Raw genomic sequence first — 25846 nt, 5'->3', positions numbered from 1 at the left:
TGTGTGTGTATCGGAGCAAATCTCTCCAACTACAAGGCCGTGGTGGATGCAACTTGGCATATAGGTTGACAGTAGACCAAGGGTCTGAAATTTATATTTTTCACATTGGTCAACGACAAGTATTTTATTTAAAGTAATTTCTATCATTGTCCATTGAAATATACCTATTCAGTATAAAGTTACACCTTTTGAACAAGGGTTTACAACATGGAAATTCCATAGTGAACTTATTGTCATTGATATAATGTACCTGTACCTACGGCAAATTCAAGTGTGGTGGCGATCGAAAGGCGGCACATTCAACTTTCGAACAGTGAACCGTTTACATTTACATTTAGCTGATGTGTTTCAAGTTTCAAGTTTCTTTAATAGTTGTCATACAGAAGTACAGAATACTTTTGTACAAAATGCTTCTTACTGTTGCGCTCCAGAGACTGTGCATGACAAGATAAGTATGAAATAAAAACATAGTAAAAATTAGAAGTAAAAAATAATGTGTGTCAGTGTGTGTTCTGCTGACCTAGAAATTATATAGAAAGTGTTGTGGTTTGTAATGCGACCCCAATTGCACGACACAGACAGGTAATCAGAGTTAGCCAAAACAAGGGCATGCTTTATTATACAGAAAAAGTAGCACTGAGCCTTTAAGGGGGGAAAAACACTGAAGTCCAATAACACAAAAAAGGCGGCACTGTGCCTTTAACGGGCGAACAGGCAGGAAAAAAGTAACAGGAATCCTCTGGAACACGGGCAAACAGTACCCAGGAATCTTCTTCCTCACGGGCAAAAAGTTAACAGGAATCTTCTTCCTCCCGACCAGAACGCTGCCGACGGGCAACGCAGCAAACAGCGGGTCCGAGGGGAGTGGGGTGAGAACACGGGCATCCTCCCGTGGAGTAATAGAGAGCGATGGCGAGCCTCACCCCAGGAACGAGGTCCATGTAGAGGGAGTAGGGAAGTAGCCGGCACGACATCTGGAGTGGGAACACTGGGATCCTCCCGTGGAAGTCTAGAGAGCGAAGACGGTGTCCCACTCCAGGAAACGGCAACAGGTGGTGATGTACAGGGGTGGCACGACGTCTCACGGCGGAGACGCGGCAGTAGATAACAAGAACGACCCGACAAGGAGTGGAGGGGAGTCAGCGTATATGAATCCTCCCGACGAGCTGATTGTGGATCAATCTCAGGTGCGTGAGGCAGAAAAACTGCACGCCCCCTCGTTGGGCAGCATGCAGAATTCCTCCAGCCCTCACAGAAAGAAATATCAATTAATGTCATACATTAAAATGGAACTCTGTTGCATATGTTGACACGGTAGACATAATTCATAATCATAATTCCATATCCTCTGCCTCACACGTCTCATCCCTTCTTGGAGAACCACACTCATCATGTCATGCTGTATAGTCAACAGTGTATATTATTTATTCTATAGCATACAAACACACACATATTCATGCCGTGACTCAAATTCAGTTTCTTGTTAGTTCCTAACAACCTTCCAAGGTGAAGGTTATGTACTCGGTACGTTGAGTAAGTCTGTAAGACTTACAAGTCCCTAGGAGTACACTTGAACAATAATTGAGTAATTTAGCTGACTTTGATCGAAAGCAACTTACAAATTGTGAAGGAGGAGGGGTACACGTCTGGTGGCCATAGACGCCTGGCCATAAGAGCACTCGGAGCAAATGCTCTCTCACTATTGAACTTGGGGGAGCAAAGCTATGCTCTTGCTCCACCACTTTTTGATCATATGAAAAATTTGATGTATCCCCCCCCAATATATATTTCTAACCATAACTACGTAATTTCAATCAAATTAATAATACGCAATGACACTTAATAGCAAGTTTTTAAGTTTCCAAAGATTGCGACACCCCCCCCCCTTGCTCCCCCATATGGTTTGATCCAGTGCCTCTCCCACCCCCAGCAGAGCAGACGGCGCACGGTGCTGCAGGTAGGCTGAGTGTAAATAAAGGCCACAGAAGTGTGTCATTTGGTGGCAGGCAGGATTTTCCAGTAAGTTGTTTATGATTGTTAAGATTATTTATGTTAGACATGTCTTCTATTGAGTGGTAGAAATTCTACCACGCAATACAATAAAAGTGTTTCACGCCCCGAAATGCCATCTGGTCATACCAATAATAATAATAATAATAATAACAAAGTTTCCCTCTGGTTGGCGTTAGCTTTAGTGCTAGCCGCTAGCTAACGTTGTCAATATATCTAGATATGTGGTGTCGTCAGCTGGATAACGTTGACTTCGTTTGCAAATTTTAACGTTCGCTATGGCAGACGAGCAGGGCCGGATTAACGACGGCCGCGGCCCGTGGGCCTTTAGTGATGAGGGCCCCCCAAAAAAAAAATGTTTATTTTACTTTTATTTTTTTATTTTTTTTATAATAATAATAATAATGCAATAAAAGTCTGAAAATTAAGGGATTATGTCCATGAGTGTCATTTTTAGAAATTAAGGCCTGCCTCTTATATAAGCCTCTCTAATAAAGGCCTGGCTGGTGCTCTTTGCAGCTGAGGTAAATAGAAGACCCGTCCTATATTTGAGGATTTACGGTAAATCAAGATGTTCAATTATCTTAAGGTACAATACCTGAAATGAAAATGTGTGTGTGTGTGTGTGTGTGTCCAGCCAACCAGGTAACATGGCAGAAAAAAGAAAGAATACAGACATCGGAGCATTTTTCAGTACACCAAAACGCAAAGTAAGAACCCTAGTAGCCTAATAGCTCAAAGACTTAAAGGGCGGGCTCCACAAATAATGGATTGCACGGTGTTAATTGCACCCTTACTTACAATTCATTATGAATTGTAAATGGGGGACCCTGATGTAAACAAAACAAAAGTATTTCTCTGGTCTGCATCCCCTTAACAATTGTGTGTATTGAGCCGTACTATATTGTACCCATTCTGCAATATGTTAATAACATTTTTAATCAATCAATAACAGATTGCAGAATGGGTACAGTACAGTACAGCTCAATACACACAATTGTTAAGGGGATGCAGACCAGAGAAAGACTTTCGTCTTGTTTACATCAGGGTTCCCCATTTTCAATTCATAATGAATTGTAAGTAAGGGTGCAATAGAAATGTTTCATAATGATGTTCAGTGTATTCATAAGTGTATTGCTCTCCTTAATGTAGAATGATATGGTGACTGTGCAGACTCAGGGAGGAGGCAGATAAGGAGAGAAAGAGACCCAAGAGTTACAGGTAATGGAAATATCAGACAGCTTAAAGTGTAGGATAACATAACAAATTAAGACACAAAATAGGCTATATTTACAGCAGACCCTGTTATTGTTCCTTGTTGGTATTTTTTCTCTCTTTCTTATTAAAAACTTGGCCTATTTGAAAGGAGATTGATTTAATAAAAATAAAAGAGCGAAAAATCAATATACAGTATATATACAGTATATATATATATATATATTAATATATTATTATTATTATAGTAATTGGCTATCATACTGCAATATAAACTGAGTTTTATAGTGAAAAGAGCAGCTTTATTGGTCAAGATTGAAGGCTCTATATTGCAGGAAATTGCATGTACAGGTTCATTAAATGAGTGCATAGTAGTATAGACATAGTAAATAGTAAATAGTAGTATAGACATACTGTAGGTTCGTCTTTTTTGAAAAGGTGATTTTAGTCGAGGGTGGAAGATTGGGTGGGTTTCAGATGAATATGACAGCTGAAAAAACCCTAGCTATGGTTTAAGAGACAATACATTCATAATATTTGTTTATACCATATATTATTATTATAATATTATTAATTATTGACAAATCATACAAATTAAATAAGGATTTCAACTCTGCTACCCAATTAGCCCAGGGATGTCCATGTGAAATGTTCCAATTAAACATATTTTTACAGTCTCTGATCAGACAGTCTATTCGAAAGTCGAAGAAATTTACATTATGTTCCCAATCCCAATTAGTTCTAATACATCAAATACACCATCCTGTTGTGAATTCATTAACCTGAACACAGGCAACAGGTGCTTGATAAAGAGACTTAATGGCTTAAATACAACTTCCCATTGACACCAGAATTAAACAACATATATTGAAGAAGTTACTTATTAATCCAGTCAAATGGCTTCTTGAAACCAATAAAACAGCAAATGTAGACCATTTATCCTTCCACTTAGACACTACCCAGGCACACCATCTCCGTAATTATTGCACGTACAATGGAAGTTATATTATCGTACTTGGCCATCGCGTCCCGCTCTTAAGCCTATCGAGATATACCTCATCTCATGTACCTATTGTACACCATCAACGAAAAATCAAATACGCCCATCACCTGCCGGGCCCCGCCCCTATAGAGGCGTACTCTATAAGATACTCGGCATGGTCACCAAACACTCTTCCTCTATTTTCGTTTCCATCATAACGGTCGCAAGACTAGTTGTTATGAAAAGATTAGAGAAATTGCGTAATGTTGAATGCTTACCGGAGGTTTGCTTACCCCTGGAATCTTCGGGGCATGTTTCAGCGACACGTCGGGCCTATTCTGATGTTTCATCGGCTTGTGGCAGCAGATCGAGGAGCAGCGTGCGAGGTTGGCTATCGAGCCGGCTCGCACACAGGTGAGCCCTGTGTCATCAGGCATTGTTGCTAGTGTTAGTAATGCTGGTTTGTTTTGTTACACAACCATGTTGTGTGTCGGCGCCAGGGGCGGGATGGTTTGGTGAACGTTTCACTGCAGTGGACGGGTTCCAAGCGGTCCTGGAAGCGTGCTGCTAAACAACTAATGCTAACGCTACATGCTAATGGTAATGCTATATGCTAACACTACTGCTACGCTGTTCTAATGTCTCCGCCGTGGGATGTTGCCGCTTTTTCCTCCTCTGGCCCGGTTCATCAATGAAGGTCAGTCGGTAGCTAATGTGGGGGTTTTGCTGAGTCCTATTTTACCCTTTACGGGTAAATGGGTTGACAACAAGGTGTGCCATGGCTAGGTAGCCTAGCCAGGTAGCGTTAATCCTGTGCCCCGGCGGGGTTTGAACGGTGTTCCCACCCGGAAGCCGATGATTGAGGCTCGGCGGGTGGGAGTAGAGTTATACTACTGCAGGATGGGATTTAACGGCGGCCCGTTTTGTGGCTCAGCTGACTGTTTTCTGTCCATAGTAGCGTTGAACGCTATGCTATAGTGGGCTACTGTTTTGTTCTGTCTCTCTGCTATGAGAATGTCTGTCTATGCTACAGTTTTCTCTCCTCTCAACCATTCATGCTGACGGTCAATCGGTGTCTATTGAGGAAGTAGTGCGGGGGGGCTTTGTTTACCTTTATGGGTAAATGGGCTAAGGTCTGGGGCTGGTGTGCTGTTGTGAATATTATGAATGAATGCAGGACTGGTTCTCTCTGTTCCGCCTCCCCTTAACGTTGTGTACATGGGCTTGCTCATTCTACAGTATTTTCGTGGTGTTAGTTCTTTTATTCATTAAACCCCTTCATGGTGCACACCACAGTGGAGGTTTCTGTTTGCAACCACCACTGGTGCTCCGTGTTAACATCAGTCCTTTGCTTTTGACATATTGAAACAGTGCCCCGCCCGGCCGACGCCATGAGGTGGGTCGGCCTGGCGAGTGGCTGGTGGGCTGCTAAAGCCTGTACCGCCACGGTATGGAATTGGCAGCGATTAGTAACTGTGTTCGAATTGCTGTTTTTTCTATAAAAAAAATGGTGTCTGGTGGCGGGGCCTTGAGGGCCAGCCGACGTCGACACATTGCGCGAGGTTGTTGACGTTATTAGCTTTGACCTAGCCGCAAGCTATAACCGCTCAGGGTAAAATCCCTCTCCGCAGAGGATTTTGGTCTCCTGCTGGAGCGCGGGCGGTATTGTCCTAGGCCCCACACCGCCTCACACCGCGCAGCCAGAAGAAGAGAGAGCACGGCCTCGTCAGAATGTTGTGCTGTCAAGCGGCTCCCACACCATAAGCTGTGTTGGTTGAGCCTGGTGTTACGTCTGTCAACTATAAGTGTTGTCAGCAGGGGGGCTCAAAACCTTTTGAGGCACACAGTGCAGGCTTCCCCGGCCTCACCTTCGCCAGGCCAGGTATCATGTTGGTGCCTCCCACTCCTGAAAGATTGGCAGTGGTCTCGCAGGTGCGCGTGATTTGGGTGGTAGTAATATCACTGCAGGGCTACGGTGTGTAGGAACCCATGGGGTCCTCACGCCTTGCATGTCCGGCTGCAGAACAACTCCTCAGCATGTTGCCTTGCATGTCCGGCTGCAGAACAACTCCTCAGCATGTTCTGGAGGGGTGTTCAGTGGGGGGGGGGCTTTTGTCACCTAGATTGATGTCAGCTTCCCCCTTATCAAACCGGCCCTTTCTGTCGGGGTCCCCCCCTTGGGTGCGATTGCCTCGTGGGTAGTGTCAGGTTCTGACCCGACTCCACGGAATGCTCTGCTCGCAAGGGTGCAGGGTTGGCTACGCACAGCAGGTGGGACCGAGCCGCCTATCTACAGTTTCTGGCGGACCTGCGCCACATGGCGGCGGGTGCGTTGGGAGTGTCATCACATATGACTACGGCAGTACCATATGTCGAGGTGGATGGAGAGAACGCTGAGGCGGGGACTTGTGTTTACACAACCCCACCCGTTTTCAGGTTTGGTACAGACCCTATTGTCAGGGTCACCATTGACAGCTCTGGTCAATGAGATCCAATCTCTATGGACGAAGCAAGCCATCGTCGTGGCGTTCTCCTCCCGGTGTTCTCTGGTGCCTGAGAAATCGGGAGGGGGGGGGTGTCAGACCCATGCTGGACCTGTCCCATGGGAAGGTTCAGCATTTTTTGGATCGTCTCCTACCTGTTGAACACTGTCAGGTGGGGGTCTGGTTCTCCTCCATAGACCTGTAGGATGCGTATTCGCATCTCCGATCTTCCATCCTAGGGCTTACCTACGCTTCCTTTGCAGGGTTAGCGTATGAGTACCAGAGGCTGCCGTTCGGTTTTCTCTGGCTCCCCGCATCTTCACCAAGTGCGTGGAGGCCGCACTGGGGCCTCTGCGTCGTCAGGGGTTACGAAGTGTGTTCTGCCCTGACGTCGTTCTGGTCCTTCGCGGTCAAGGTGGATCGTCGGGTCTCGTACCAGGCAGGTCCCTACCAGCCTGGGGTTTGCTGTAGACTGGAAGTAGAGTACTCCTCTTCCCAGTCAACGGTTGGAGTGCTATGGGCATCCCTCTCAGAGCGTGTTGTCGACACGCTCGGGAGGTTCCGTCCTAGGACGGTTACGGCGCTGTCTCACGTCACGTTTTTCACTGTTTTTCACAAACCATGCTGCCCGGTCTGCGCTACGTTCAATGTGTTGGTATTGAAAGCGGTCCTTCTGGTCCTCAAACGGTGTTGATCAGGACGGACAATACGACGTCAGTGTCGTATATCGACAGACAGGGAGGAGTACGCTCCCCCCATCTGCACCAGGCGGCGGGCGGCTGGCTATGGGCGTCCTCCATCTGTGCGGCCTGAGGGCTCCCCAAATCCCCGGCAGGGTGAATGTGGGTACAGGTGTACTGTCGCGGGGCGGTCCTCATCCTGACGGGTGGGGATTATGTCCGGACATAGCCAGGCAGGTCTGGGACCGATGCCGTGCCGCCTGGGATTCTTTCCTCATACATCTGTTAGGTCAGTTGTTGGGACGGGTACGCCACTGTCACGCTTACGCGGGCAGATGGCGTATGTTCCAAGAGTGGTGTAAGGCGGGGGGCAGGGACCGGTGTCCTGCCCCCTGGATACTGTCCTTGTTACCTCCAGTCTCTCCTTGATAGACTGTCGGCTTCGACGGTGAGGGTATATGCAGCAGCTATATCCTCTTCTCATGAGGGATTTGAGGGTGATGTTTTGTTCAGCCACCCTCTTGTGAAGCGTTTCCTGCTTGGCGCCCGACGCGTCAAGCCGGTAAAACGCTCTTTGGCTCCGAGTTGGGGTCTTCAATTGTCTTTGGCCCTGTTTGAGCCTCTTGAGCAAGCGCCGTTGGAACAGCTGTCGTTCATGACCGCGTTCTTGCTGGCCGTCACCTCCGCTGAACGTCTGGGTGTGCTTTGTGTTCTCTCGGTACGACCAGAGTGCCTGTCTTTCATTCCGATTGCGGTGCCACTCTGCGGCCTAATCCTGCCTTCGTGCCTATAAATATCCGGAGTTCCTTCCGCTCCAGGGATATTGTGGTTCAGGCGTTTCATCCACCTCCTCACGCTAGTGAGTTGGAGGCGGACCTTCACCTGTCATGTCCGGTCCGTGCTTGGGGATTTACCTCAGCCGTCCTCAGGGCCTCAGGGCTACCGATCAGCTTTTTGTCTGTCACGGTGGTTCTCGTGCCGGTAAGGCACTATCGAAACAGCGCCTGTCCCATTGGTTGTGCGAGGGCATTGCCCTCTGCTACACGTTGGCCGGGCTGGATCCCCGTGGGGGCGTCAGGGCGCACTCCACTTGTGGGGTGGCAGCCTCTGCCGCTCTGCTGGGTGGGGCCTCGGTGGAGGACATCTGTGCTGCAGCTTCATGGTCCTCCCCAGGCCCCTTTGTAAGGTTTTACCTCATGGACATGACCGGGGGTTCTGTCTCCGAGGCGGTTCTGGGGTCTGTGTCCTTTCCTGCTTCCCGTCCTTTGGTAGGGTAGCAGGAGTGTGTGGGTATGGGCCACAGTGTGTTGGGTCACACATGGTTCCGCCTGTGCTGTGTGTTCAAGGGGTTCTAGTTCCCTCTTGCTCGCACTCGGGTGGAGTTGACTGTGCCCCCCCTTCATTAGGAGGGATGGGGTGACGGGACTCCCCAACCCCTTGATGTGGGCTTACGGGTCCTCACGGGGCACATCTGTCGGGCCTCGCGTCCGCTACCCCATATCTTGATAGGCCTATGAGCGGGACGCGATGGCCAAGTACGATAATATAACGACAGGTTATGTATATAACCTAGTTATATGAGTACTGGCTAAGCGTCCCGCCCTGAGTTCCCTTGGGAAATTCTTTCCTGGAAACGGGTTTTTTGCGAGTAAGAGTGTTTGGTGACCATGCCGAGTATCTTATAGAGTACGCCTCTATAGGGGCAGGGCACGGCAGGTGATGGGCGTATTTGTTTTTTCGTTGATGGTGTACAATAGGTACATGAGATGAGGTATATCTCGATAGGCTTAAGAGCGGGACGCTTAGCCAGTACTCATATACTCAACTCGTTAATATGATCAATACAAGCTCTGACTTTTATAAATCCATTTTGCTCACCCACTAGCAAACCTATACCTCTCAAGGTGGTCTACAAGTCTGAGATTTAAAAGTGAGGAATACAATTTGTACTTATACCCCTATAGTTGAGTGGTAGCTTGGGATAATAAGTGTTGTAGTAGTATGTAATACTGTTTAATAGAGTGATTATGAGTAATAGTGTAATAGCAGACATATTCATAGTACGCCAACTCCAGGAAAAATTACACAAACAAAGGCAGCGTATAGACCAGGGTTTCCGTTAGAAAAAAAAAAATTGGTCTCCGTGACCTGCAAGATTTCAATCTACCGGACAAATGAGATTAATTCCGGTCATAGTTTATTGAGCTTTAAAACAATTGATAGGCAGGCTATATAAAGAATGTCATCCTCAAGGCATGTAGATTTATAATAGTATTACTTAAAACTAGGCTACTTTTGCGTATACAGTCATTAATATATTCCAAATAAAATAAGTCCCTTGATACTCCGTGCTGCTGCTGACTTGAAATAAAATAGACCGCGTATGTGGGCAGTCGGTCCGACACTAAACAGCAGTCTGTTATAATCACATTTTTATGAGCTAACTAATTCCGTTATATTGGACATTTGTATTAATTATATCAAACGAAGAACTGAGAAAGCAGAGAGACGGCAACATTATCGTGGTTTGCGTGACGACTCTCTCCACCTCGCAACGACTTATTTGCAAAGAGTATGGCGCTGCAGAGCAGCTCATTCAGCTGTTATTGGCTCTTTTCTGGGAACCGCACAGCAGCGCCCCCCACCCAACATTGGCTGAAAATGGCTGAATTGGAGTACTGCTGGAATACTGCATTGTGCTGATGTTGCTCTGGCTCTGCAGCTTCACAAAAGTTCGCACACCCAGCACTAAGCTCTCGCTGACAACGTCGTTGTCATTATTAGAAGCAACGAGGAAACAAATGTAATGATCGTTTCGTTCATCGCATAGGCTATTTAATTTTAGCCTATTTTAATACAATTCAAATAATCAAATTGTCCTTAGACTCAGGGAATTATTTTCACCGGACATTAAGACCGGAGAGATGAAATATGTCGGACTTCAACAGATTTTGCCGGTCAAATACCGGTAATTACTGGCTAACGGAAACGCTGGTATAGACCTGACAAAGGCCTTTGACATGATAGACAGCCAGGCTCTGTGGAGCATACTATCAAGGTACGGCTGCCCTGATAAGTAGGCTACATCAGAATATTGAGGTTTCTACATGACAGCATGTCAGCCACCGTGCTCAGCAACAGCAGCTCTGAGTCCAGGCTCTTCACTGTGGAAACTGGTCAGACAGGGATGCATCATCGCACCCACCCTGTTTGCCATCTTCATTGCTATCATACTCCTCCTCATTGGTGAAGAGCTGCCACAGGGGATCCCAATCCCGTACAGAACTGATGGCAGGCTCTTCAACCTCAATAGGTTCAAGGCCAAGAGCAAATTCAGCATTATACAACGGCATGCAAATTTCTCGATTCTGATTGGCTGAAACAGTCAATTTACACGTATGTATTCTTCACAATTCCACGCTCTTGGTCCCAGGACCCGCCCACAACCGAATTACAATCACTCCGGCGTGCGGATTTTTAGGAAAAAACAAGATGGCGGACAATAATCTTTAACAAATGGATATGTTGATAGCGTCATAACGACTAAATATAAACCGATTCTGTCACGGCGAATGTCTTAGTTCTTTAAACAATGTTGGATGATGTAATTGATGGGTCATGAGTCATTGTGGAACAAAATAAAAATCTGGTTAAGTTTAGGCCCTCTTTCGAAGTTGGTTAAGGTTAGAGTTTGTCTTTAGAGCAGGGCGATAGACCACCAGCCCTGGTTCCAAACTCTAACCAACTTCGAAAGAGGGCCTAACCTTAACCAGTTGGAAACAAGGAGGACAGTAATAAAATTAGCAATCAATCAATTCAATAACCCACACTCACTTAAAACAGTGCACCGCAGCTGCTTCTATAGAAAGTAGGTTTAAAAAAATTTAAATTCAAAAAATTTCCTATAGGGCAAATAAAACTTTTTTTAATTTGTTTTACCTACTTTCCATAGAAGCATCTAAGAATGAAGTTCTATAGAAAGTATGTTAAAAACTAAAGAAAAGTTGGATGTGTTAGTTGGTTAGATGTCTAGGTGAAAGACAGTTGTGTGTGTTAGTTGGTTGGATGTCTTAGTTGAAAGACAGTTGGATGTGTTAGTTGGTTGGATGTCTTAGTTGAAAGACAGTTGGATGTGTTAGTTGGTTGGATGTCTTAGTTGAAAGACAGTTGGATGTGGGGTCAGCAACCTTTACTATCAAAAGAGCCACTTTTCCCCTGTCCCACAAAATAAAATGCTCAGGGAGCCGCACAACCTATTTACCCTTAAAATGAAGATAACACAGTGTATAACATTTTATATATCCCCAAGCATACCCCACATTTAGCATAAAACGCCTGACAATTGCATACCCAAAGTAATTTGCGATTTATTATACTTTATACTTATAGCACACAGTTTGTTGCATTAATGGGATTATAAAGCAACAAAAATTATTAGTTTGCCTTTTTAATTGCTGTTTTTACCTGTTTTTACCAAAGGAAAACCTCAAACTCTTATGAAGAGGAGAAAAAATACTGGCTGTGTAGACCTATTTTTTAATAAAACACAGAAGAGGAGACAAAACACTGGTGTCTGTAGACCGACTTTGAAATAAAACCCTGAACTATTCAGGTATATTTGAGTCCTTCCCTTATTTGTGGAACATTTATAAAATAGAAAGTAGTCCACTTTGAAAAAAGAATACCATGTGTAGACCTACTTTGAAATAAAACACAGAAAAGGAGAAAAAACACTGGCATCTGTAGACCTACTTTGAAATAAAACCCTGAACTATGCAGCTCTATTAGAGTCCTTCCCTTATTTGTGGAAAATCTATAAAATAAAAAGTAAATTTTTCATTGTTCGCAAATTTCGCACCACATATCAGGCATACAGGTAAGCCTTTTGTTGACTAAATATCTTAGTTGATGAAATATTTTTTCATTTCAGTGTCACAGTATGACATCGATTTTTTTTTTTTGGGGCCAGGGAGCCGCAGCTGATTGGCTAAAGAGCCGCATGCGGCCTCGAGGCCGCAGGTTGCCGACCCCTGGTTGGATGTCCTACTGAGAACAGTTGGATGCACTTCCGAGCTGCTTCCACATGGAGGCAACTTCTCTTTTTTGTTGTTGTGGGAAAAACTTTTTCTGGCCGATGGTTTTTTCAATAAATCTTCGATTAATGTGTGTTTATTGTATAGCAATAAGGTTGGATGAATGTGCCAGTTGTATAAAAGCATTACACCACTTGTAGTCGTGGTTTGTGAAAAATAAACCATGCCTAGGGGGGTCTCTCCTGCGCGTGATGTAATGCTTAAATACCACCATCATGGAGCTTCAGTACACGGATGACAGCACACTCTGCAGAAGACCTCTAGGGCATTCTGAATGCCTTTGCCTATGCATACAGAGCCCCGGGCCTAGCCTTAAACATCAAGAAGACCCATTGTCAACCTCCACATCAAGGCCACATCAACCTCCAGCCAACCAGCCATCTACCTAGCCCAGCATACAAGTAGACAACACCACTCTTGGAAATGTTGAGACTTGTTTCCTCAAAAGCCTCTACCAGACTCAGGAAAAGAAGACTCAAAGGCCCAAACAAAACCCCTGGTCCACAGAGCCATTGTCACCCCCACCTTGCTGTATGGAGCCAAGTCATGGACCACCTAGATCAGACCTGGAACAATACTACTAAAGATCCATACGAAAGATTCTGAGGATCAGTTGGGTGGACAGACACACCGACATCAGCATTCTGGAGGAAGCCAACATGACCAGCAGGCCATGTTATTCACATGTCCAAAACATGGCTCCCTAAACAAAAAGAAGGTCAAAATAAATGCTTCAAGGACGATATCAAGACCAGTCTGAAGAAATGCCACACCACATGAAGAAACTGGGAGCACATTGTACTGGACAGGTGCTCCTGGTAGAAAGGAAGGAGCTGCATGTCACGCAATTGAAACTCCTCTGTGCTGCAGAGACAAAGCGACAACATTAAAGCCTATGGCTTTATTGTGTTTTTTAATCCTATTGGTAAATGGTGGGCTGATATGTATACCTGTTAAATTGTATATGTGTTATTCATTTAAATCAATAAACTATTCAATCAATCAATCAATCACTGCAAGGAGAGAGAGACAAATTGCTCAACCACCACCACCACCACCACTTTCCCCTGCCCACACAGCCCAAGAGTATGTAGATCAGCCATCTGAAGACCCACAAATAGTCAACCCAATGGAGATGATGATGATGATGATGATGATGATGATGATGATGATGATGATGATGATGATGATGATGATGATGATGATGATGATGATGATGATGATGATGATGATGATGATGATAGTGTGTAATACTGTGTAATAGTGCAATGGTGTGTAATAGTGTGTAATAATGTAATAGTGTGCTAGTGTAATAGTGCAATGGTGTGTAATATTGTATACTAGTGTGTAATAATGTAATAGTGTGCTAGTGTAATAGTGGCAGTTGGGCTCTTTTTCATTCCCGCAGACTGTGGATGATCTCTGTGTATGTTGTGCGAGTGTGTTTGGATATCAATAATTATAATTCATGGTTATAGATGGTGTCTGCATTTGTTAAATATTGTAGGTGTGTTTGTTTGCTCTGTGAGAGAGAAAGTAGAAATATGTTGCTGAGCACACCTTTCTAGTTTTAATAATAAATAACCGGAGGGGAAAGGTTAAAACATTGGCAATATTTAACTCAATAAAGTTGCAAAGAGCAACCGTCTAACTGAGAAATGTACTGCTTTAAAATGTAAATAGGCTGGATTTACATAGAATCTTTTAAAAGGTCAAATGAACAAGCAAATTACCTAAATTCAGGAGAGAGGAAAGCACAATTGCCTGAGTTTCAGACACAATGCGAGTCGTCCTGGGAGGTTTTGTTGGAGCTCAAAGCTCTTTCCATAGTCACCTGCCCTCTAATTGGGCAAAGTTGAGATGGATCATGAAAATTACGCATCACAGAGAGCCTTTTAATGGCAATAATAGGGAGAAAATCGCCATCTTCCCTCCACCCTTCAATGTGCATAATAGATAGTCCCGCTGTTATGGTGTTTTATCGTGAGAGTAATGCCTCAGTCTGCCTTTGAGGTTATGCTGCCAACTGTATCTGATATTGGGGAACATATTAAGCCACAGTAATTAGCTGGTCTTGTTCAGATAGGCCCTTGTACCTATTTAATTGCCTCCTTTGGGATAATTAGTAATCGTTAAGAGATAGTCGATTGGGCATTCATGCAGTCATTGTAGAGGACAATCTGAACACTTAGTGGCATATCATTAGCTCAGAGGTCAGAAGAGTGGTGCTGATGATCCTGCAGGGGCCCTCGACAAGCACAGTGTAGCTCCATGGACTTTATCTTAAAATACACATCTGTATTTACCCTGCAATGTTCAACAACAGCGTAGCTCCATGGACTTCATCTTATCTCTTTCACAGCCAACAACGTTTATATACGTTATTGGGCACCAACTGTTAACTCTTTGGATGCCACAGACTTGAGCATCCTTTGTTCCTACCATGCCAACGCTCTAAGAGATAGGAATAAGGGGCTGTGACTTCCAGTTCCGGTTCGAGTATGGAGTAGACGCTGTGTGTAACAGCTCCGCTCCCGTTATTTATATTTTGCCTTTAAAAGCCTCTTTTTATACCCCCAATTTGTTTTCCTGTACGTATATATCACCTGAGGTTTCCAACTAACTATATTGACAGAAAGAACCACGATGCCACCGAAGAAATCAAACGATCCAAAGAAAGATGACGGTTCAACCGACACGGAGTACCTTGCTAAGCTAATAGAAGGGTCCCAGCTCAAGTTCGAGGGCACCATGAAGATAATGGAGAAGACCTTAACGGTTTATGCTCCCTAACCAACAAGGTTGACGCTATCAGAGAATCTATCTAATCCAAAATCGGGAAGCTATTGGAAATGGTTGGTGAACAGACCGATCGTATAGAAGTAGTGGAAGCCTGCTTGAATAATTACACTGGAAGATTCGAGGAGATAGAAGGATAGCCCGAAACAACAACAAACCTAGAGTAGTTATTGCTAGCCTACATCAAAGTGGAATAAAAGAAAGAATTATTCGAGAGGCACGGAAGAAGAAAGGTAATCTGAAATACAAAGGGCAACCAGTCTATTTCTATGAAGGTTACTGCCCCGAAGTTGTGGTACAATGGTCCCGTTACAAGAACGTGATGTCCCTACTCTACGGGCAAGGTCTCAGATCTACACTATGGTATCCTGCGAAGCTGTCCATCGTCAACAAAGACCGAGTGAGGATATATTTTTCCTCGCCTGATGAAGCTGAAACCTTCTTGAAGAACCTGGAGGACACCTCGTCTAAGCGGGGAGGATAGGCTATAGTATACTGTTTTTTCTGAACACTTCGTTATGGCTTAAACACCAAACGGTGTCATATACATTTTGATAGCCTTGATTCATAAATAGGTTAACTTTGAGGCATCTTTTAATTTTTTTATCTCCTTTTTTATTTAACGGGAGAGTGGCCAAGCCACTGAGAATAATCTACTAATGGTAGAATTGATAGTTTTAGACCCTATGGCAAATTGCATAGGGGTGTTATGGTTGAATTGCTCGATATGGGGATACTGGTTGTGTACTTTAAAGGTTGGGAGGGGGGTGGGAATAGGGGATTATATGTATGTTTATTTTATATGTTTGTTCTTATACTCAAGCTCAGCTCTCAACAGGACCTTAACAGTTGGATATATATATATCTATTATGAATGGCTACCCCAGACGAATTACACACAGGAATATTGCAACCTGTTTAGACTATGGCTAATTTAAATATCTTGATTTTGAATACAGGTGGTCTAAATATACAACATAAACGCAAAAGCGTGCTTACATGGATGAAAAGACAACAGGTTGATGTGGCTCTTTTAACTGAAACGCACCTATTATTGGCTGACAATGTAAAGCTGGCGGATAAAATATATCAAAACATAAGCTACTCATCTTTTGGCACTAAATCCTGTGGTGTAGCTATAGTAGTGAAACGGAAGTTGAATATTAAATTGTTGGACATATGGTCTGATGCAGATGGCCAAGTAACTATTGCTAAGATAGATTACTGTAACAGGAAAATCGCTTTGGTAGCGCTTACGCCCCTAATCTTTATGACGCTAACTTCTACGCTTCACTCACTAGAGCGATGTTAGATCTCCCTGGGTATTCATTTATAATTGGTGCGGATTTTAATGCCATCTGGGATCCCTCGATTGATAAATCTAGCATCACCACATCCTATGACCAGAAACAGGCCTCTACGGCACTACAGGCCTGGGCCAAGGATACAGGAGTAAATGATTTGTGGCGATCGCTCAACCCAACGGCGCGAGAGTACTCCTTTTTCTCAGAAAGACACAGGACATTTTCTAGAATAGATTATGTTTTTGCATCCCCTAGACCAGGGGTCTTCAATTAAGTTTGGCAGAGGGCCACATTTTTTCCTAGCCATTGTATGGGGGCCGGCAACAAAAACAATGGCTAATTTAATATATTGATAGTGAAAACATTTTAACTCTGTGACTAACCACCTTTTAACTAGTTCAAGTTCAAGTTCAAGTTCTTTAATAGTTGTCATACAGAAGTACAGAATACTTTCATACAAAATGCTTCTTACTGTTACGCTCCAGAGACTGTGCTAGACAAGATAGTATCAAATAACATAATAACATAATATAGCATGAATTTAGAAGAAGAAAATGAGGTCACAGTGTTTGGTATAGACATATGTACAATGTTCTGAGTTACCATATAATATACAATACACAATACTATGCAGTGTACTAATGTACAGTACTATCTAGTGCAAAGCAGAAATGGGATGAGGTACAATTTTAGGTACAATTTACAGTAAGGTGTACGAGTTGTAGTGCAATCCTTCATCCATAAATATAAAGTGTGGGGAGTGGGTGCTACAGTGTGTTTGTTTAAAGTGGGTGTGTGCTATAAAGTGTGTGGAGTGGGTGCTACAGTGTGTTTGTTTAAAGTGGGTGTGTGCGTGTGGATGTGTGTGCCATGTGCGTTTGGTGGTTGTTGTTGTGTAGTGTTCATTCATTGTTCGTTTAGCAGCCTGATGGCCTGGGGATAGAAGCTACTTCTGAGTATTTCTGTGCTCGCCTTGAGACTCCTGTATCGCTTGCCTGACCGCAGCAGTTCGAAGAGGCAGTTGTTCGGGTGACTGGAGTCTTTAATGATTCTCTTAGCCTTGCCCTTGCAACGCTTGTAGTAAATGTTCTGGAGGGTGGGGAGCCCCCCTCCAATTGTGCGTTCGGCTGAACGTGTCACTCTTTGTAGTCTGCTTTGGTCTTTTGCAGTGCTATTCCCAAACCAGGAGGTGATGTTGCCGGTCAAGATGCTCTCTATTGTACATGAGTAGAAGTTCTTAAGGATCTTCTGGCTGACTTGGAACTTCCTTAGGCGCCTGAGGAAGTAGAGGCGTTGTCGTGCCTTCTTCACCACACTGTTAATGTGTGTGGTCCATGTCAAGTCCTCGGATATGTAGGCTCCGAGGTACTTGAAGCTGTTGACTCTCTCAACCGGTGCCCCGTCGATGCTGAGGGGGCTGTAGTCCTTGACCCCCGACCTCCTGAAGTCCACAATCATCTCCTTTGTTTTGCTGACGTTCAGGGAGAGGCTGTTTTCCTGGCACCATCCCGCCAGGACCTTGACCTCTTCCAGGTAGGCCCTCTCGTCGTTGGCAGAGATCAGGCCCACCACCACTGTGTCGTCAGCTAATTTGACGATTGTATTGCTACTCCGCTGAGCCACACAGTCGTGTGTGTACAGGGAGTAGAGGAGGGGACTCAGAACACAGCCCTGGGGGGCCCCTATGTTGAGGGTGATGGATGAGGAGGTGCAGTTGCCTGCTCTCACCACCTGGGGTCTGCCAGTCAGGAAGTCCAAGACCCACTGGCAGAGGTCATAGCCCAAGCCCAGGTCCCTGAGCTTGGCTATGAGTATGGAGGGGACTATGGTATTGAATGCCGAGCTGTAGTCGATGAATAGCATTCTCACATAGTTCCCCTGCCTCTTGTCCAGGTGTGATGCTGCTGTGTGCAGCACATGGGATATGGCGTCCTCCGTGGACCTGTTGGGGCGGTATGCAAATTGCAGGGGGTCCATGTTGATGGGGAGGGAGGAGCAGATGTAGCCCTTTACTAGCTTCTCAAAGCACTTCATGGCTATGGAGGTGAGAGCTACAGGGCGGTAGTCGTTGAGGTAAGCAGGCTTGGATTTTTTGGGTACAGGGATAATAGTGGACTTCTTCAGGCAGGTGGGGATGACAGCCTGTTCTAAGACATACATTTGTGGCAGAGGCAGAGAATGGACAAAATAAACTAGCTGCATAGGTGGTATAATAAACTGTAAACAACATACACATTTTCACTAAACATTATACCTTTGTCTTTTTGCCATTTTATTATAAAACCAGAGACAAGCGCCTCTCTCTTATCGGTCTATCTTACATTACGCACAACCAGCCCGTCTATCTGACAGTCCTGTCTGTGGAGCGCACTGGACTATTGAGAAACAATAGGAATCTTCCATTGGTTCTCCCAGTCCACGTGACCATTTCTAGCATTTCCATTTGCTATAGTGACAGATATAGATATATGATAAATGGATAGATACAGCGGATTAGATGCAGTCCAGAGAAAACAACCAATCTAGATATTTCAAGATTCTATGCTTTACATCTGTGCATTCTCTGAGAGATGCACAACATTTTTAGATGACAATCGATACAATAAAGCAAGTCTTTATCACAAACAAATGCAAAGATATTTAATGTTTTACAAAACATGTCTAGTGTTGCGCCTGGCTTTAGAGGGTTAAAAGCCTAATTGTATTTTTTATTTAGTTAATAAATGCCTTGTTGTAATTCCTTATATACCTAATGTAGTGCATCTTCTTGAAGCAGATTCAGCTTTTTTTGCTCTGATTTGACTTCAGTTTAATTGCATTGTTACTGTTCACATGTGTGGTGCCATCAGTCATATAAGTAAAGATAAAGTTTGAATGACTTACTGAACTGCTTGTTTGTTATTTCAGCTTCAGGCGCTGTCCATCGACTTTTTTCATGTTGAGCAAGCGCTACATTGTACCTCGCTGCCTACCTGTTATTCACTCTCAACATGGATAAAACAATGTATAATAAGCATTCTTTAGGTGGTGGTAGTTTCTCTATTTGGACGTTATAGCTAACATATAGCCTAGCCTAGTTGATACATTTTTTTTTCTTTTTTTTTTAATAATCTGAGGGGCCATGTATTATTGCTGGCGGGCCAATTTCGGCCAGCGGGCCGCCTATTGCCGACCCCTGCCCTAGACTATTTGATAGCTTTGATGTAGAAATGGGGCCCATTGCACTGTCAGATCACAACTATTTACTCCTAAAGGGCTCATTCAGTAGAATGACATCCCGAGCCCCAAGATGGCGCTTTAACTCTACACTGTTGAAAAACAATGAATTCAATCTACAATTCAAAAATAAACTCAGTGAATTCCTGCAGATTAATGCGTGTTCGGTACAAGACCCCAGAACGTTATGGAGATCGGTAAAGGGTTTTATCAAGGAAAACACTACTGTCTTTGCCTCCAACCTCCGCAAGAAACGTCAATCCAAATTGGTAGAGCTGGAAGTGCTTCACTCTTCGTTGTTCTCCTCTTTACAACGCAACTACTCGTGTCAACTGGAGTCTCAAATTAAAGTGTTGAAAAAGGAGATTAACTCCATCTTAAGACAACAATCTGAATTTCAAATATGCAGAACAAGACAACATTATTACTTTCATGGTTCTACCTACTAGCTATGCAGATACGATCCAGTAAACAATTAGCTGATATCCCTGCCATTAAGGACCAACAGGGACTAGTTATTACAGACCCCAAAAAAATCAACGAGACTTTCCGTACGTTTTACTCCAACCTGTACAAGTCAGAAGTGATCTTCGATCATAATAAACTGGATACATTTCTTGATCAAATTAACGTACATAAAATTTCAAAGGAAGACGCTAAACGGTTAGCTGCACCTTATTACACTAGAGGAACTTAGGGAGGCTATATCTGAATTGCAAAGTGGTAAAGCCCCTGGTTGGGATGGCATTCCACCCGAACTGTACCTCTCATGTTGGGATGTAATTGGACCACTATTACTTGATATGATTTTATACTAAGTCAAAGAGGGGAACTTCTCCAGGGATGTCAATATGGCACTCATATCTATCCTAATTAAAAAAGATAAAGACCCCACCGAATGCGGTAGTTATAGACCCTTAAGCCTCCTCGGAACCGATCTCATGCTGTACGCTAAAGGTACTAGCCATCCGACTTCAAAAATATATGACATCTTTAGTTCACCCTGATCAGACAGGCTTCATAAGAGGCCGCCTGATCACGGATAATATTAGTGCATTAGTGCATATTACTGCATGTGATAGATTCCAGCAAGGATGCCGCGCCTCCTACAGCTGTATTATCCTTGGATGCGATGAAGGCCTTTGACAGGTTGGAATGGTCTTATTTATGGGCAGTACTTGGAAGGATGGGGTTAGGAGAGGGGTTCATTAATATGATCAAAGTACTATATACAGATCCATCGGCCATGATTTTAACAGGTAAATTCTGCTCCCCACACTTTCCTGTGTTGCGCGCGTCTAGATAGGGTTGTCCTCTTAGTCCCGGACTATTTTCTCTATCCCTAGAGCCTTTGGCACAGTACATAAGACAATCCCAGTCCATAGAGCCGATCTCAATTAAGGGAACTCAGCATCACATTAGCTTATATGCGGACGATGTATTATTGTTCATGCAAAACCCTACCACCTCCCTACCTCATCTTCTCAAAGTAATAGATGATTTTGGCAGTCTGTCGGGATTTAGGATAAACTGGCCAAAATCGGCCTTCCTTCCACTCAATGTGACTGCGAAGGCTACCAGCCTCCCAGCAAATATACCCATGGTAGGACACTTTAGATGTCTTGGAATTGAAATATTCCCCACTATATGCCTAACGGTGAAGTATAATTATTCCGGATTCCTAGATAGGATCACAAATGACTTCGGCAGGTGGTCAAAATAAAAAAACTCATTACAGGGCCGAGCATCAATAGTTAAGATTAGGGATGTCCCGATCACATTTTTTTGCTCCCGATCCGATCCCGATCATGTGATTTTGAGTATCTACCGATACCGATCTTTCCCGATCCAATCAACAAAAAAAACAAAAAAACAAAAATATTTACTTTATTTTTTTAATCCCAATTTCTCACATTACATTCACCCTGAATGTTGACGTTATCCAGGTGAAAAGTTAACTTCATTCAAGCAAGGCATTGCAATCCTTGACATAAATCATTTGATCTATAATTAAATCAAAGGAAATGCGTGTGAGAGTGTGGCTGGTCTGCTGTTCTGCAGCTGGTTACTATTGGTTTGTTTTGGCAAAGTTCTTCTGCTCTGTGTGACAATAAATAAATGAATGATGATATGCAATTTAAAACCAAAACTAAGGCCTCAGTATGAGTTTAAGACGTGACATGGTCATGTTTGTTGAATAAAAAAAATAATAATGTGCGAAATTTAAATGCGAGGCCCTGGCTGTGCGAAATGTTTTTATTAATTAATTAATTAATGAATGAATACTTATTTTTGCCACTTTTGCGGCCACTGGGATCCGTCTAATCTCACTCTATAAGGCCAGCTTCTCATAACAAGGTTTAACTGTGTGTGAGGTTGTTTGTAGAGTTAAATCTATATTTTATATTATTGCTATGTGTCCATTGTCATTGTCAATTGACAGTATAAACCTTCCCTTCAATATGCCATACAGAAAAAAAAATGTCATCAATAAGTTCCCATTTTATAGTGTCGTGAATATGAACGTTATACCAGAATGGTCTAGGTTAATTCCTGCAAAGCTAGTTACAGGGTGCTAAGCTAATAACGTTAAATCGATTGGCGTTTCGGCCATACACAAGCTAGAGTTAAAAATCTAAATGCATATGATCGATATCATGTTCCACCATGAATGCATGAAATGGGGGGGGGGGGGGGGGGGGGCGGGGAAAGTCGTTTCTGATTATTGATTACCAATAACGGCATTTGTTATTGCAGCATCATACACTTGGCTTGGCTATGAGAGCAAGGCCCAATCGGGCTGTAATTGACGTCAAATCGCTCTTACCTATTATTATTGTAACGGCCAAAATGGATTTAATGTGCAGTGGATTTATGTGACCAGCGGGTGGCGCTTCTTTTATTTAAGTGTCAGGTACACCTGTATGAGGAGGAGTTTTGACCCGGAAAGGGCAATGGTTTTTGACCGCACGCACAACGCAGGTCACAGGTCGAAATGTTTGTATCTAATTAGTTATTGTATTCATTATTATTTTATCAGTTTAAGAAGACATTCAGTTTGACGGTGAGGCAAAATAAATACCATTTTCCCAGTAAAGCTGCCTGCATGTATCATTGGGACAAAGCTGTTTTGGTATCAGACCAGACAGGTAGAACGGCGCGTCAGCCAGTCCATCTATGGGATCAAAACTGCTCAGTAGCTCCGTATAGACAGGAGCTCCTTTAATAATAGTCAAAAACCACGCACCAGTTGGACTCTCGTTTTGAGACTGGGCAAGATTCGCTGCGTTTGGGACGTCGGAGAATGTCCACCGGAGGAAGACGAGGAGCTGCTGTTGTCGTTTGTGGAGGAAGAGGATTCCACTGTTTGCTGCTGCATCGGGGAGCTGCCTGCAGCCGTTCGTGGACGAGGAACACACCGGTGCTGACCCGAAGTTTGGCTGAGGATCAGTACTGGACCGCGAGTACTGGTCCGCGAGCGACAGCATGGTACCCAACGCAAGGAGGTATGTTTATAGCGCTATATAAATGCATGGCCATGTAAATTGTGCGCGCACATAACTTGGGGTTGAGCATAATAAATCCATGGTTGCTGAAGTGGAATGACACTTGACTTTTACTTTTACACGCGGACCTTTTTGTATTGACTTTGTTGCTCGACTCGTCAGCCATCTCGTTTAACTAACTGACTATCTAATATCATGGAGACGCGCAAACCGGCGTCAAACGTTTCCATGGAGACCGCAGTGCGCTCCGCTGCTAGCGGTGACGTCACTGAGAAACGTGTCGTTAAAATGACTGCAAAGGCTGTTGCAGAGCATTGTGGCAAATTGGAAGCCAGCAGAAAACGTAAATTTAACATGGCAGCCAAGATAAGAGATGCAATTCTTGGTTTCATGTTAAATAATGAGAAGGCAAAAGTAGAGAATGCTCTTACAGATTTGAGTCAGGTGTGTTATGAGGCGAAATGCATACATGACAATCTGTAGGGTTATACGTTACATGATGAAAAAGAAAAACAAGACATCTGGTTTAAAGCAAAAATGTTGTCAAACAATGACTGTATTTCAAATGCAAAACTGTGGGTTTCAAATATTGAAGGTATAACGAACGCACATGATGAAATTGATTGTAAACCATTGCAGTTAATTGATGATGGTATTGCTCCAAATGACAGTGTGTCAAACATTGTGAGCAAATATTCAAAAACAAGTAGCAGGTCATCTGCCAGGATTTTAGCTGAAGCCGATAGAGCTGCACTTCTCGCTCGTGCTGAATCTCTAAAAGAAAAACATGCTTTGGAGGAGCAGGAACTAAAGTTGAAGGAGCAGGAACTAAGGCTGAAGAGAAAAAAGGAACAACTGGAGGTGGACACTGAATTGGCTGCAACCACTGCAAGGTTGGCTGTGTTGCACTCCTCTGAAAGTAAACATTCATCTTGTGCACCTTCAAATGGAATGAATTCCTATTTTGAAACGGAACACCACAAGGTCTTAAATCCTGTTGCAAGAGAATATCAACCTGGGACATTAACACAACAAAGTAAATTGACACAATTGTCAATACCACCAAACAAGCCTGTGGATGTGAGACCAAAGGAACGTGGTCAATGGCATAGCACTGCTACTAACCGCCAATATAACCACAACCACAAGGAACAGGAAAGCAGAATGGGAACAACTGATAATGTTCAAATCAATTCAAACCAACCTGCAAACATGCTTACCATCATGGAGAGGCAAAATGAAATAACTGCTGCTCTGGTACATCATCAGCATTACAGGTATCTGCCACCACGAAATATCCCAACCTTTGAAGGTGACCCTCTCCAATATAGAACATTTATCAAAGCATTTTAACAAGGAGTGGAGGAAAAGGCAACAGAAGCTGATGCTTTGTATTATCTGGAGCAGTTCACAAGAGGACAGCCACAAGAATTGGTGCGTAGCTGCCAGCATATGGCTCCTGAGCATGGTTACGCAGTGGCAAAGGGTCTTCTTAAGGAACATTTTGGAAATCAGTACAAAATAGGAAATGCCTACATGCAAAAGGCCTTGGCATGGCAAACAATAAAATCGGAGGATGTCAAGGCACTTCAAGCCTACTCCTTATTCTTGCGTGGCTGCTGCAATGCAATGGAGGAGCTTCAGTACATGCAGGAGTTGGACATGCCTGTCAACATGAGGGCCATAATATCAAAATTGCCATTCAAGATGAGGGAGCAATGGAGGAGTACGGCTCATGGCATCATGGAAAATACCCAGGAAAGAGCTCACTTCGAGGATATGATCAAGTTTGTGGAGCGACGCGTCAGTATTCTTTCTGACCCTCTGTTTGGTGACATACAGGATCCAAATTCTGGTGTGGTTGGCACAAAATCTCTCACCAGGTTTAAATCATATCCACCCAACAGAGTAAAAGGAAATATTGTCGCCACCACAGTAACAACCATGGACATATCTGAGAGAGCCAAGGAGCTGACATCATCAACATCAGGTACAATGAATGCTAGGAGAGCTGGATGCCTTTTCTGTGCTCGCAGTCACTCATAGGAGGAGTGCAAACAACTTCAGGAAAAGAGGCACAAGGAGAAAATACACTTTCTGACGGAAAAGGGAGTTTGCTTTGCATGCTTATGTGTTGGTCACATGAGCAGAGATTGCGAAAGGCGCTTGATATCCAAAGTCTGTGGTCAAACTCACCTCACCCTGCTTCACATCAAACAGCAACCATCTTCTCCAGAACAGTTAAAGGAACCATACAATAAGCAACCAACTTCACTGCAAACATGTGGACATACAGGGGCAGGTAAGGACCGGTGTGTGTTATCCATTCTCCCTGTACGTGTGAAAGCAGCAAAAGGAAATACCATCATACAAACCTACGCCTGGTAGCCTGGTAGCTCAGCCACATTCTGCTCCGAACACCTAATGCAGAGGCTGAATATCACAGGCAGAAGAACCAACTTCCTGTTGAGCACCATGGGGCAAGAGACAGTTGTTCCAGCTTACTCCTTGACTGGGTTGGAGATAGCTGATTTGGACAGCGATGACTTTTATGTTCT

Source organism: Notolepis coatsorum (assembly GCF_963971535.1).
Source record: "Notolepis coatsorum genome assembly, chromosome: 1".
Taxonomy (NCBI): domain Eukaryota; kingdom Metazoa; phylum Chordata; class Actinopteri; order Aulopiformes; family Paralepididae; genus Notolepis; species Notolepis coatsorum.
This window is presented reverse-complemented; position numbering follows the sequence as displayed.